At 48.2% G+C, this 15,534-nt stretch overlaps 1 long non-coding RNA gene across 1 annotated transcript; it reads right to left on the reverse strand.

Moving 5' to 3' along the window:
- Positions 1-278: 278 nt before the first annotated feature.
- Positions 279-3,985, reverse strand: LOC147724886 (uncharacterized). The gene is made up of 3 exons (XR_015310113.1): positions 3,417-3,985; positions 1,154-1,427; positions 279-774 (listed from the first exon to the last, which is right to left on the reverse strand). It is a non-coding gene; the product is annotated as an uncharacterized LOC147724886 (long non-coding RNA).
- Between the last annotated feature and the right edge of the window lie 11,549 nt (positions 3,986-15,534).

Consider the following 15,534-nt stretch of genomic DNA (forward strand, 5'->3'; position numbering starts at 1 on the left):
TCGGTTCGTAAGAAAGAGGGGTGAGGAGGAGCTCTGGTTATTCCCTACCAAGTCTATGGCCAGCATACTATGCACTACACATAGTGGGGTAGCACAAGAGGGTCCTGGGGGGCAGTATGGGCCAGTGGAGACAGCTGTGTGGACGGATGGTCAGAGGAGAGCTTGGAAGATGCTTGGCAGAAGACGGGACCACAGCATCCAAAAAGGCTACCTAACCCCAAAGCCCCGATTTGTTAAATGCCATTTCTGCCTTTTCCTTGTCTCCTTTCTTTCCATTTGTCTGACCGATGCCAATTGCAGCTTCTTAGAAAGCTATAGAGGAGACTGACCTTGGATTATCGCCATGGCCGTCTCCTACCCACACAGTCTTTGGGCTGACCTAATCTCCTTTACGTTTTCCCCCTCGTCCTCTCCCCTCTCACTCCACCTCTCTCCTTTCCCTTTCGATTTGTCTCTCCGGACTTTGGACACAGTTCTTCCTCACCTCCCTGCTATAGCTCCTTCCTCCCCTCCTTTTCCTATAAATTCTCTCAACCTCGTTGTTTGTTTACTGTACCTTTCTACGCCATTGTAACTGATGTAATTTTAACGCAATTGCTCTGCTATAGCGCTCTGATACCTACAGGTCTAGCCAGCACTTTATAATCCTTTTGATCTATCTTATAATGCTACATTCCCCAGGTTATGCGCACTGATACCTCCGGGTCTAGATTGCACTTTATAACCTTTGCAAATCAATCAAACTAAAAACTGTTTTTTCCTGAACGCTGAGACCTGAGCAACATGGCTGAAGACCAGTGGGGCTGCATGACAATTAATGAGGAGTCTGGCCCTGGTTTTCCCCCTTGACCGTCACCTACCCAGCCGGACTTTGGGCATTGTTCCTTTTTGTCTCTCGCTATCACTCCTTCCTCCCGCTGTTTGTTCACTGTACCTACTACGCTACTGTCAGTGATATAATTTGTAATGTAATCTTCCTCTGCTATAGAGATCTGATACCTTCGGGTCTAGCCAGCGCTTCATAATCCCTTTTGATGTACCTACAATGCAACGTTCCCCAGGATATGCGCTCTGATACCTCTGGGTCTAGATAGCGCTAAACAACCCTGCATATCAAATAAACTAAAAATTGGCTTTTCCTGACTGCTGAGACCTGAGCAACATGGCTGATGACCAGTGGAGCTGCCTGACAGCTAATGAGGAGTCTGGCCCTGGTTTTCCCCCTTGACCCTCACCTACCGAGCCGGACATTGGGCATTGTTCCTCCTCGTCTCCCTGCTATTACTCCTTCCTCCCCTCCCTCCTTCGAATTACTGTAACATTGTTTATATGTATTGTTCCGTACTATGCTTTTGTATCTGATGTAATTTGTAACGCAACAATCCTAAATGTAAAGTGCTCTGATACCCTCTTGGGTCAAGTTTGCGCTATTGTTCTGACCGGGTTTTTGTTCCCTTTTTGAGTGAAGGTGACTTTAGCCTACTATCATTCTAATAGAGGTACTAGAGCCTTAGATTTGGCCTATTTACAAGGTGCTTGACATAATTCCCTATTCTTTTCTCTATTCTAGGGCCTATAAGCTTATGTTAGGGGATAGATTCCTTAGTATTAGTATTATTCCGTCCTTTTGTAAGGTTACTAGTATATTCCTGATAGAGTTATTCATCTTTATGCTTACTTCGGGTCTTGTAGGCCTTGAACAGGAGAGACTCCATCTTTCTTTCTGCCTCGGCTGCTTGAGATGCTTGTAGGTCAAATGTAATGTTTTAGTTATAAGGTGTTGTTCGCTTGGAGAGAACCGGCTCGGGATGGCCCTTATCGAAAGACTGTATTTTTCTTCGTGTCGAAGACATAACATCAGGCCGGCCGGCTGAGAGCGTGTCCTTGGCACGGGGTGGTACAAGAATTTGGTGGGCGGCAGGTTACTGGCTGGAAATTTCCATGCATGAACAAGGTTCTATATTAGCGAAAGTACAGAGAGGAGGAGAGTTCATTCAGTCAGTTAGTAGACAGCAGCTAATCGTTAGCATTATTGCAGTTAATCAACTTAAAGCAGACAGTCGCCATTTTGAAGTTCGAAAAGACTGAAGGCTGAAAATCTCTCAGAAAGATTGAAGTTACTTTAGTTGGAGCAGCTGGTGAGCTTTGATACTGAGATCAGAGTATGCAGAGTGAAGAAGTTAGCAGAGCGAATTAATACTAGAGCGGCAGTAACTGATTTATAAGATCGAAGTCGGAAGGTGAAGATAGTTTGTGATCGAGAGGAGAAAGGAGTAGTGCAGAATGACAAGAGTGAGACAGACGAAACAAAGAACAAGAAAGAGGTTCCAGTGACTTGGAGGGGGGGAGCAGAGGAGACAGAGCATAGCGGTGCAGACGTGTATCCGTGATTGCAGGGGTGATCCTAAGATGAGCCAAGGCACAGACGAGAAGGTAACCCAGATGACTACTGAGTCCAGACTTCGTACTCATAAGGTGACGTTGACCTTTTCTTATTAGTGTGCACACACATTCTAATTCTTTCCTTTGCTTTACAGGCTATATGTTTTATTGCAGTATTATATTGTTGTTATAATTTGCTATTGTGTAATAAAGGGACCCCAGTTCTTAGTGAACCATTGTGTAACTGTTGTTTTTATGGTAAAGTTAACCTTTCTTCTAGTCAGATGCTGTTATGTAGACGGATGCGTTTCCCGTTCGGGTAAGTGGTAACTGAGCAAGGGAGCAGGGAGCACTTATATCAGAGAATAACCTTTGCATATTGTAATTTGCCCATTCTTGTGTGAGAGGATTGAACTGTCTATCTATCACGTAACCTATAATATTGTATATGAGACATTCCCAGTGGTATATAGTGAAACTTCCCAACAGAGAGAGTTGAAGGTATCAATAGGACAGTAATCGAGAGCACCGGGGGGATACGGTGTGTATCGTCACCTGATTGTGACGGAAGCGTGAGCACCGGGAGGATACGGTGTGTATACCCACAAGATTGTGGCTTGAGAGAGAGAGAGAGAGAGAGAGCACCAGGAGGATACGGTGTGTATACCCACAAGATTGTGGCTTGTGTGAACACTGATTGTGGTCAGCGTGTAATGGTAAGTAATCAGAACTGCCCCCTTCACTATGAGTAGGAGGGTAGCATAGTCTGGGCCTAAGTTGCTGCGAGACTATAAGGTATGAGTGTGGTGTAGAATATGGAATTCCGTAGCAATTAGTGATTGTTTCTAGTAATCCCTATGGATTTGGTGGTGTTTTAGATGATCTAAGCTTGTATATTGCTAATTCCCCATCCCCAGGTAGGTACCCAGGTACCATGGTAAGTAAGTCCTGAGGAGGGAGGTGGTTACGTTTCGTCCGGGTTGGTGGTGTCTTGGTGAGCTGATTCTATCTGGTTCCGAAAATCCGGTCGTTACAGCTATATAAAACTTTATAAATAAATAGACCCTGCAATATCTAACTCCAGTGTCCTCTTAATGTATGGGCATCTCCATAGGGGCAGCACGCACATTAAGGTCCTTAGCTACATCAGTGCTTCCCTACTCCCATCCTCACTCCTCTCTTCACCGCCATGAGCCTGGCGTCTAGGACCTCCTTCCACTGCTCTGCTATGGGACGGCGTGTCAATCATTTCAAATCTTCCTGAATTAGGACTCTGCCCTCTGCCCCAGCCCAGTAAATTGCATCCCATTTCCAGGTCCCCGTCATAGGCCCATTGGGGGATTTCCAGGTCATTGCTTTCCTCCTCCTAGCTAGGGCCAGAGCCAAATCAATAAAGCTATTTCCCACCGTCCGTTTGGGTCATCAGGGAAAAAGCCCCAGCAAGCATACTTTCAGCATGGAGTCAAGTGTGCTCCCCAGCGACGTACTTATACACTTCACCCCAAAATGGATGCAACGCCGCACAGGTCCAGGTCATGTGTGCAAAGTCTACGTCACTGTAATTACACCTCAGGCATCTACCTACTTCACCATCATAGGTGACTTGAAGTCTATGAGGTGTCATATAAGTCATATGCACGAATTTGAACTGTATATATTGCAATCCCGTATTTCGGGAAACACTCTAAGGGGATGATAGAATTCTACCCCATTCCAAGTCAGTAAGGGGTCTGTCTAATACTGTCTTTCTTTAGTATCCCCAGTGTTTGTAAGGGATATTCCCATCAATGAGGCATAGAACCACTTCACCTGGTGCCTAGCCGTACCTAAAGTAAGCAAAGAGAAAAACACCAAATGTGACTCGGGTTCTTCCCTGTCCTTTCCCAAATGCACCCTGAAGGTGTGGACCAGGGCCTCGTACCGCAGGAACTGCCCAGGTGATAGCCCAAAGCCTTCGACCAGATCCTCGAAGAGGGCTTGAACCTTCTCCTGATAGCAGTGCCCAGCCGTCTCCAGCCCTGTCTCTGTCCCAACTGTCATTTGTTCGGCTGTAAATATCGACCGTGGGTCGCCATGAGGCAAACCGATCAAGGCAACACCGGGGAATACCGAAGGGTCCTGGCCGCTGTAGTCATGCAGCGTTTCCAACACTTCAGGGAAGTATTCTGCAATTCTGACCGGTAAGGGACTACCACTGTTGGATTGAGCCACTTAGCTAGTATTAAGGTGGGGAGGGTTCCGGGCTCCATCAGATACGTTCCCTCCGGGTTCACTCCTTCCAACCACTGCACTGGTCATTGCATCTGAGAGGTCAAAAAATGGAGCTCGAAATGTGGCACCCCTAGGCCACACTGCCATGGGTGCTGTAGTGTCCCCACTAAGACCCTCCGCCGCTCATCCTGCCAAATAAGATCCCACAAGAAGGAGACCAATTGTCAGAACCAGCCCGCTGGTGCTGAGATAGGAAGATTGATGAAAAAATACAACAGGTGCGGCAGCATAATCACTTTAGCTAGGGAAACTCGGTCCATGTTAGGTAGCCGCAAAGAGAACCAGAAGGGAACACAGGACCTAAGGGACTGAAGAGCCCTGTCCAGATTACCCTCTCTCACATCTTTTAGAGAGTGGAAGATATAGATACCCAAATACTTGAAGGTGGGTGTGCCCAATTAAGATCCACAGCGAGATCCTGGGGTCGGGGCAAGGCACCAGCCACAGGGAACAAGTAAGTCTTGTGTCTGTTAACCCTTAAACCAGACAGAAGTTCAAAATATCCCAGAAGGCCCAGCACCTTCTCAGAGCTAGGGGTGGGTGTAATTTGCGTAGTCGCACCACGCAATGCTCCACAAAACGGTAAAAAATCTCTGCGAGCAAGCAAACGTTCCGCAAACACGCAGAATTGCTTGTTCCGCCCGTTCGTGAAGCTTTTTTCCTGTTCGCGAACGCTGTTTGCGTGCTTGGGGAGAAATATCTTGCATACACGCATTTTGAAAGTCCGAACAAGCAAAAAATTCTTCAAAGCCGCAGATCGCAGAATTTCTGGCAATTCCGCGTTCTCCGCGGAATGCGAAATAACCCAAATTTCGCAAATTCCACGAGCTGAACGGAATTTACCGCCCAGGCGTAGTCAGAGCCCATCATGGATAGATTAGGAGGTCATCTTCATAAAGGTAAATTACATGGTCACGTCCGTCCACCATCAGACCCATCCCCTCACCCCCTTTTTGGAACAGTGAGGCCAGTGGCTCGATGGCTAGGGTATACAAAGGGGGGATCGAGAGGGCAACCATGCCAGGTGCTTCAAGCATTGTTTGGGGAAGCAGAATCACAAGTGCGTCCTGCGTGGACTCAGGGAGCCACCCAAGTCTCAAAGACTCTGCATATAGAGTCACTAGTCGGGGTGCCAGTCTTGAAGCATACACTGAATAGAATTCTGCAGGAAGACCGTCCAGTCCCAGCGTTTTACCCGTGACCATGTTGGTAATGGCCTGACGAATCTCCTGTAACGTCCCTGGACCTCTCAGCATCTCCTAAGCCTGTCTATCTAGCACCCGCAGCTGTAGTGGAGTCAAAAATTCTCTGAGCTCCTCCTGAGTAACAGGAGGGGGCACTGTATATGGGACTTCATAATATACCCAGAATAAAGCATTGATCGCTTCTGGATCATAAACAAACGCGCCATTCCCAGACCAGACATGGGTGATCAGTGACCCTTGGATCTCCAGTCAAATCAGCCATGCCAACAGGCGGTCGGGCCTTCCTTCCTTTTCCTGCACCATGGTGAGGTATCTCTTATGGCATTTTAACTGCTCAAGCACTTCGTTATAAATGGCCTGTGTTTCCCGCAGTTTTATCAAAGCAGAGCCTTTGAAGTCTGCCCTCCAAGTCCTCTAACTCCCTGTGTAGCTTTCCTTGCACCCCTATCGACTGTCGCAGGCAGTGTCTCCATACCACCACTTTAAACAAATCACACTCCACCAATGCTGAGGACGCTGTTTGCACATTGTTAGAAAACTAAGTATCAATAAAAGTGCCCAGGGTCTCCTTGAAACAGACATCTTCCAGCAATAAGGGATTGAGTCTCCATAAGGGAATCAGAGGTTGCCTCCCCAAGGATTGTTGGGTCATCAGTAACGGGCTATGGTCCAAAAGTGTAAGTCCCAGATACTGAGTGTGTGTGAGAGTACCGCTAAAGCTAGGGGAACATAAGAAGGCATCCAATCTCGTATTTAAGTGGTCTATGAGTGAGTAAAAGGAATAGTCCCTACCATCGGTGTGTTGTGTCCTCCAAATGTCCTCCATCCCCCAGTGTTTCAACCAGTCCCGAAATCTCACTGCCTTGCGGTGGGCTGGGCCCCAGGCAGTGGGGAGTGAGAACGGTCCATGGAGATATCTGCCACACAATTGAAATCACCCCCAAGTATCATGGTCACCATAGTCAGGTCATATGGGCTGAGAGATCATAGAGGACAGTCACCTGGTCTTGGCTCCGGGCATACTGAGGTAATAGAAATTTTCAGGTAGCCAAGATGTCCCCCAACTCGCACCCTACCCATGCACCCATGTTCCTTGTATGTCGTGTAACTTCTGTTCTGTTCATGCTAGAAAGACGCATATGGATTTGCGTTCATCCTTAACATGTTAGCTATCCAGTCATGCATGAAAATCCTGTTCATTAGGCTTCTAAGCCTATGGTGCCAACGTCTTTACATGGTACACTTTTGAGTAAAGCACACGTTTTCTCTAAGATTCCTGGCCCAGTCGAGCTAGGCCCTTAACGAGTCTTCAAGTTCATTTCTGCCTCTGAAAGCTGCAGTTTAGGTATGCATCCCTGACCTCTACCTTACATCCTGCACAGACGAGCGGTGCCCGGCTCGGCCTGCTTGCCTGCCAAAACGTTATTTTGCCTACAGTTATCTGTTCAGCCTCCGCGAAAACACATTCCAGTCTAGTGAAATAGGTAAACATATTCCCGGCTGCAGAGCAAAGGGCCCTGCCTTCCTGTCTCCATGCAAGTAATTTACTGCTCCCGTTACCATGGTAGACCCATGGCCCCCGCACTCTACATGAAGATTCATATGCACGCACTAGCATTCAGTGATGAACGGCCTCTGCCCGAGAAACCTTTTACTTCAGACACTACATCCTCTAAACATGAGATACCAGATATGCTATAGGTGCAGGTCGTTCTGACACCCCAGACATCAGTCTCCTCTACTCGCGCAAAAGTCAAAGCCCCCAGTTCTCCCCAGTTACACGTCATGCTCAGTTGCGCGCGCATATAGGTCAGGAGTTTCTGCCGACTCTGCAAACTTTCACTAAGCATCCACCCACTTGTGACGTTTCATGTGACGTTTCTCTGACATGTCAAGTGCACGCCCATGTGTACGCCTTCTTACACGCCTCCTGTTACGCACATGTGTTCTTATCTCTCTCTTTTCACCTGTTACGCCTACTGCATTAGAATCAAGTATACTGTGTTACTATATATAATGTGTACTGTTAATAAAAAGTTGAATATCCCTTCCTGAGCCTTCGTGGTGATGGAACCCGATGTCCATACCTCGAGGTATTATTTTCATTAAAGCCCGTATGACTCAGATTCCACGGACTCTGCCTCTCATTACTTGAGCTATACTTTTACTTTTAATTGTATGGAAAAATGATACGGTAAATTTATTTACCACATAATTTGGCGCCAGAATAGGAACCCCCCCCCTTCCCCACTCGCCGGCGATGTCCCGCAGGCCTTGACCCCTGCAGCGACGGAACCAGTGCACTTCCGCGGGTTTTCCTGCTATTCTCCCTCGGGCCTACGGAGGAGACGGTGACTGCGGCCCAGCATCCAGACGAGGCGGTGAGGAATGCGGAGGATCCCGACCAGAGCCCCTAGTCGAGAGAGCAAGGTCTGAGGTATCCAGAGGCCCACCTGTTCCGAAGCGCATGCGTAGGAGAATCGTCACCTGATGCAGTCCAGTCCAGTTTCCGAGGCCTTCAGTTTCTGCTTCCCGGTGAGTACCGTTATTGGGAACGCATCTAGACGGGTTCATTAATTTGTGCCCGGTCAAGACAGGTCTGGGTACACAGACCTGGTCCGGACGTGTTTATTTAGGTAAATACGACAACACGTGTCTCTTTATGGGACCGGTCTGTACTGTTTTAGCAGTGCATCTAGTAATCCAGTGAATCTAGTGATCCAGTAATCCAGTGTTCTAGTAAGAATCATCCAGTATTGTGTTTTCATGTACCTAGTAACTGTTCGAAAATGTTTTTAATGTGTTTTCATGTCGTGGTATGAATGATTGTTTGCAATTCATTACTGTGTTTATTGTGTTCACGTTCAAATCAGTCTCAACATGCCTCTGTTCTCGAAATTACGTCAGATAGGAACTAGGAAAGGGATACTCGAAGAAGCAGTTCCCATCCCACCTAGGGACACTCCTGGACATTTTATGTATAATAAACATGGCTTAGATGCCATACTGTACCTAGATTTGTGGTCGGACTACACCAAGGGTCTGGAAGAGAAGTATAGATGGCCTGTCTCAGGGACATGGGATGCCGATTGCATCATGAGAGTAGAAGAAGCATTATGGAAGAAGAAAGCCAGACAATCCCAGAAAAATGCCATAGAATTATGGCGTAAAGAAGCGCATAGACGAAATGAAAAAGAAATCAGGAAAGCAGAGAGAAGTAGAGAAGAATCTGAAAAAGCTAGAGAAAAAGAGTTACTAGAAGAAGGAGAACGAGTCAGAATAGAACAACAAGACAGACAAAGAAACGCCCTTATTACAGGATTGTATCCAGTTCTAGCCGAGGGCCTGCCCAAGGCGACCCCGGAAGTAACACGTAACTTGCCACCACCATTGGTCCCGACTAAACTCCGTCATAAACAAACCGCAGCAGATATTTTCCTTTCTTCCTATTTAGATGATGTTGCTCCAGCATATACTAATGTACCCGTACCACCCATTAATAATGCACAGCAGCCTGCTCCATCTGTTCAACCCACTGTTCAAGCCACGACCCCTCCACGTTCCCAAGTCACGCTTCCCGCACCTGTCACTTCCCCTATTGCTACTGCTACTGTTACTGTCCCACCTACCATTGGTCCTCATAATCCTTTTGCGACAGATGTGACCCAGAGCCCACCGTTACATATGCCACCTATACCCGCTATGACATCAGCAGCCACTGCCCAGCCAGCTCACGCCCTCGCTTCCGCTTCAGGAGGCGCAGTAGGAGGACATCTTCACACCCCGCCACAAACAAAACGAATAACGTATAGAGAACTAGCATTACAGCGTACACCTAGACCAGCTACATTCGAAACCCTTAGACAATACTTGACAGATTGTAGATATGACCCAGTACCTGGCAAGGGGGACATGATATTATCCTCGCTACGTCTACGACGCGTTACGGATTATTTGATGCTTTTTCCCGACATGGTTGACCATCTAGACAATATATATCATTTTATTAGAACAGGGGAGAGACCTGAATGTATTCGCGAGGCCATGGCACATCAGAAGGTCGAGACACAAAGTATGATTTTACCATTTCTGATTAATTGTTTGATAAGGGAACGAGATCGACCAGAAACAAGCCAAGAAGAGAAGGACAAGTTGATTAAATGGAGTAATAACATATCTGATGGTAAACATGATAAACAAAATTGCATAGACACCATGTACAGAAAGATCCGCAAAGAAATAGTAATAATACACGAAAAAGAGAAAGAAGCTAGGGGAGCCGAGAAAGAGAGTGAAACCGAGGAGGAAGAGAATGAGGATGGGTTAGAAGAGTCAGAGGACCGCCAAGAGATGATAGCGTACGTAGGTAGAGCAAGACCTTTTGACAGACCTATACGCCCAGAAAATAAAAGAAGTTTTCTTTCCCCCATACCAGAACAATGTTCTCTTGAACATTTATTCCAAGCCACTGATAAAATCCTGAAAGATAGAATAGGTTACAACGAACTTAATACAATGCGTGAACAGGAATTAGCACGGTCTGCAGTACAGTGGGCTGATAATAACAGCGTATATAAAGATGATTCTGTAGCGCAAACATTTTTGAGTCTTACTCCAACTGAACAGCGTTTAGCTGGTATGTACATGATCCAGCATCTCATTATGTTATATGAGAGTCAGCATTCTGATCCAGGTCCCCTATACAATATATTAGATGAATTACTCCTGAAAAGATGGAGAGGCCTAGGTACCGATTTAATTAATGTGATTCTTGAACAACGTCATAAATACAGAACATTTTTGACTCCACATTTTGTTCCCGTTCCACCTCCAGTAGGTTCTGCAAAAGTCAAAGCCCCCAGTTCTCCCCAGTTACACGTCATGCTCAGTTGCGCGCGCATATAGGTCAGGAGTTTCTGCCGACTCTGCAAACTTTCACTAAGCATCCACCCACTTGTGAAATTTCATGTGACGTTTCTCTGACATGTCAAGTGCACGCCCATGTGTACGCCTTCTTACACGCCTCCTGTTACGCACATGTGTTCTTATCTCTCTCTTTTCACCCGTTACGCCTACTGCATTAGAATCAAGTATACTGTTTTACTATATATAATGTGTACTGTTAATAAAAAGTTGAATATCCCTTCCTGAGCCTTCGTGGTGATGGAACCCGATGTCCATACCTCGAGGTATTATTTTCATTAAAGCCCGTATGACTCAGATTCCACGGACTCTGCCTCTCATTACTTGAGCTATCCTTTTACTTTTAATTGTATGGAAAAATGATACGGTAAATTTATTTACCACAATACGTACTACCAATTGTAATATCTGGGCCAGGCAATCTCCCAGTTAGCAGCACATATCTGCCCTCCTTATTTTTCAGGGTATGCACTGGTTCGAAGCTCCTGCCCATATCCAGATTAACACAAACAAGCATATGCTAAAAAAAACAAGCATTTACAATGCAATGGTTTCGCCTTTGGAAAAGTTTGAGCTATTGGCATTGTAAATGACAAAATTTGTATTTATGTGTTGGTTTTGAAAACAGATAAATAAATGGCATTGTCATTTACAATGGCAATAGCTTAATCTCTCGCAAATGCGATTTGTATTGCAACTATTTCAGTTATCATTTTGCACTACCATGAAAACTGGCTTGTGCATTTACTCCTACAGAAGAGTATCAAGAGGACAGTCAGCAGGCGTCCCTGTAGGAGGTAGTGTATTCAAGACTGTGCAATACATACAATACATGCTCCCTTCCCAACTCACTTGGTCTCGAACGCCCAGTCATACACTGCACCACCATACATTGCGACACAAATCTGGACATACATTAAAACGAAAAACCGCCCGTTTGTCTATAGTTGATTGTACTCGGTGGCCTTGAGAGAGGAAGCAGAACTGTGGTGAAACTGCTGGGTTTGTGGGTACGAGGGAGGAGAGAAGTCGTATTTGTGACAGAAATTCTGGGTGTGGGCAAAGGAGCTGGGAAGACCTGGCACAAGAGTGGAGGAACGGCAGGGATGACGGGGGCAGTACATGATGCCGGTCGAGACGCCATGGTAAGAAGCACGGTTGCATCACTCTGCACGTGGGTGGCCGGCATGCAGGGCTGTACCCCTATGTCGGAAGCAGAGTTGTATCATCCAGCACTTGTATTGCTACCTGTGCTCTGCTGAGATGCAGGGCCGCACCCCCCCCCCCAGGTTGCTTAGGTTGGATGCAACAAGCTAGGACTAGAATCTGCCGTGGCACATGACATGGGCCCACTTGGTCCAGTTGAATAGAACTCCTGGGTGTATTACTGAAAACGTCAACTTAGAAAGTAAATATACCAGAGGACTTTGTGTAGCTAAGCTAGAACCCTGTTGCTCTGGCTGCAATCCAGGTCTGCGTCCTCACAGGGAGAGCCGTCCGGCTGGTGTGAGGAAGGATGCCGCAGAAAGAGAAAAAAAATAAACACACCCACCGCATCACTCACCCTTGTAGATTCTTTCCAAATTCAGGTCGGTAGCTCCTGCCCATTGCACAAACAGCCACAGCGAAAGGCTCGAAAAATAGAACTTACTTTATTTGCACTACGGATAGTGTGGGATTGGTAAGTCTCACCGCCCCCCTGGCTCACACCATTCCAATCAAACTGTCATCAACCAGACACGGACCTGAAGTCCGCATGGGAAAGTGCCCCCTAGAGGAAGAATCAAGAACACTTTGGCCCCTAGGGCACTTAAGTTTGGCAGCGAGTGGTTTCTTTTTTAGGGAAACGGGGGAGCTTATTGGTTGAAAAGGAAACTGCTGCAAGATGGTACTGCTGGGGGCTCTCGTCCTCAAGGTGGTGGCCAACTCATGAGAGGTGCTCCACGTGGGAGAGGACTCTGCACATGCGTAGAACTGCACGGGCACACATCACGGCGCGTGGAATCTCTCCAAAGAGGTACACTGGAGGGTGAGGAGGACGCAAGAACTGCTGCTTCCAAGGTGAGGCTGCTGGTGGGAAGCGAGGGGCTCTACCGGGCGAGGAAGAACTCTCTCCAGGTCTCTGGGAATGAAGGCTGCGTGTGAGGGTGCAGCTCTCACATGCTCAGCGCCCAGATCCACTGACTGCATGTCAGAGAGTGGGGCACACATGGAGAATAGTGGAATTTGGGGTGAGCTGAGGATAGGACAGAGCTTGAGCAGCTGGTAGGGCTGGCGTAGAGCAGGGTTTGCAGAGAGGTGAAAGTGATATGAAGGGCTGAGGCGGCGCAAAGAGCAGGAGCTGCTGCTGCAGACGGACATTCAGGGAGGAACGAAAACTGCTGAGAGGAAGGTGGACGGTGAAAAGCCTCAGAGGAGAGGTTCCAGCTTTGAAAAGGGGTCTTTCCAAACATACACTGGCTGGCTGTGCCGCTAAACAACATGCGCGTTTCGATCACTCAAACCGCGTAAAACCCTTACGATCTTCAGTGTGCGCATATTTGTAACGTCCCCCAACCTTCACACCACCAATTACGAAAGAAGTACACTTAACAAGTTTGCGGTATTCAACGGTAGAGCGCATCTCAGATTGACTTCCAAACGTTTAAAGTCGTGTATGCAAATGCATACACGTACCTACTATCGGTGACAGGAGCCAGGTTGGACATGTTCTTTTATTTATTTGATGCTTTTTATATTGCGCGGACTTTACCCGGCGTCAGAGCGCTTCACAATAGGATTAGAAATGATACATGAAGTGAACATTACAAGTGAGCATGTTACAAAAGCAACGTTACGTTACATGGGGCAATAGTGACAATTGTGCATGTATAAAGAGCAAACAAAACACAAGAGGTAGCAAACGGTACGTTACAATAGGAACAAGTCGCTGAGCCGCTGTATGTTGATAGGCGCTTCCGGCTGCAGGCTGCCCACCACCGTTTGCGGACTCCCGGCCATATCTGGGGGGGCTCCTGCTGCGTCTCGCCTCGCAGTCTACAGCCGAAGCGCGGCGTTGGGGCAAGAGAGGCTCCGAAGCGATCCTCGCACCCATGTCCCACTCGATGAGCACGGACTGCTTCTTTCGACGCGGGGCGGGATCGGAGCTTGCATTTTCGCCAGGGTGGGGGGGGGGGGGGGGTCGCTGCTCACACGCAGCTGGCGGCTCTCTATTGCTCCTCCACCTGAGCCCTGCACAGCTGCGGGCTCAGGTGGAGGAGGTCTCGGAGGAGGCGAGCGAGGCCTGATTGTGCCATTCACCTCAGAAGCCCGCTTCCCCGGTCTCTTCACGCTCCCCCCGGAGCCCCGGTTGTGCACCTCAATGAAGAGGGGATTGATTAAACACAGCGCCCTGTTGCTCTGGCTGCAATCCAGGTCTGCGTCCTCACAGGGAGAGCCGTCCGGCTGGTGTGAGGAAGGATGCCGCAGAAAGAGAAAAAAAATAAACACACCCACCGCATCACTCACCCTTGTAGATTCTTTCCAAATTCAGGTCGGTAGCTCCTGCCCATTGCACAAACTGCGAGCGCCGTGTCCCCGTTCTGGAAGCTCACCCCGCCGTGCGCCGAGGGCTCCGGAGAGTCAGCGCCGCTGTCCTCGTCGTCTCGGGCTTCCCCCTCCGTCACCGGGTCCACCTGGAAGCGGCTCTGACTGGGCGTGGGTCCGAGGGGCCAGTTGGGCCTGGCGCCTGCGGCCAACAGTTCCTCCTCACCTGGGGCCAGCTTCGTGGAGCCAAAACAGGATGACAAACAATAAGCCACGCCCGCGGGACTTCCGGCCGCGCAGGGATTGGCCGGCCGAAAGAAACAGAAAGCAAAAAAACGCCCACGGAAGAAAACGCACTCCAGCAGCCAATCACCGCGCAGGTCACCCGGCGAGCCTCCCGCAGCCTGAACCAATGGCAGCGAGGCTCCCGGGTGACGTCAGCGGTGGTTCCCTCGGCTTCTCCGCGGCCCCGGGGCTGCGGCGGTGATTTTCACGGGCAAAACGGCTGTGCACAAAAAGCGCTCAGGGGGAAGCACAGCGCTTCGGACTGACTGCGGGAGGGGGCGGGAAAGGGGGAGGAGAGACGCAGAAGACGGACGGAGCAGGAAGGTGGGTGCCGGCAATGCCGGAACAGATTCGGGGGCGTTCCCGGCTTTTGGCTGACGTATCGTGACGTAGCCAAAAGCCAAAGATTCTCGGGAACGCCCCCGAGTCTGGTCCGGCCATGACGGACGCCTCTCTGTTCCAATGGCTAGCCTCCATTTATGGAGCTAGCCAATGGGACAGGGGGGCGTATTCCAGAGTCACTACTGTAATCAAGAGATTTCTCTGGAGGCGGAGCTTCCAGCTCCGTCCCCCAGCGAAACCTAAAAAAGTGCTGGTGAATATCATTTTGTTAAAGTAGAAAAACACAATAGCTGTTTGCAAAAATTCCCTACACAGAAAGCACACGATATAAAATAGCTATTAAAGTAAGCATAATAGAATTACGAGTGCCACCCATCCGTCAAATACCTGCAACGAAAAGAAAATAGATGTATTAAAAAATATAGAGCATTCAAAGAAACAAAACAGTTTTATTTTACAAAAGACAAAATCGATTCAATCGCTTACATGAAAGGCCTTGCACCATGGAGACAGCGAGCCAAAGATCACAAAAGACACGAGCAAAGGCACCAAGCAGCTGAGGCGATACGAAAGTACCTAAAAAAGAAGCCGAAAAGAGAGA

Source organism: Lissotriton vulgaris, chromosome 4_1 (assembly GCF_964263255.1).
Source record: "Lissotriton vulgaris chromosome 4_1, aLisVul1.2, whole genome shotgun sequence".
In the NCBI taxonomy this organism is placed as follows: domain Eukaryota; kingdom Metazoa; phylum Chordata; class Amphibia; order Caudata; family Salamandridae; genus Lissotriton; species Lissotriton vulgaris.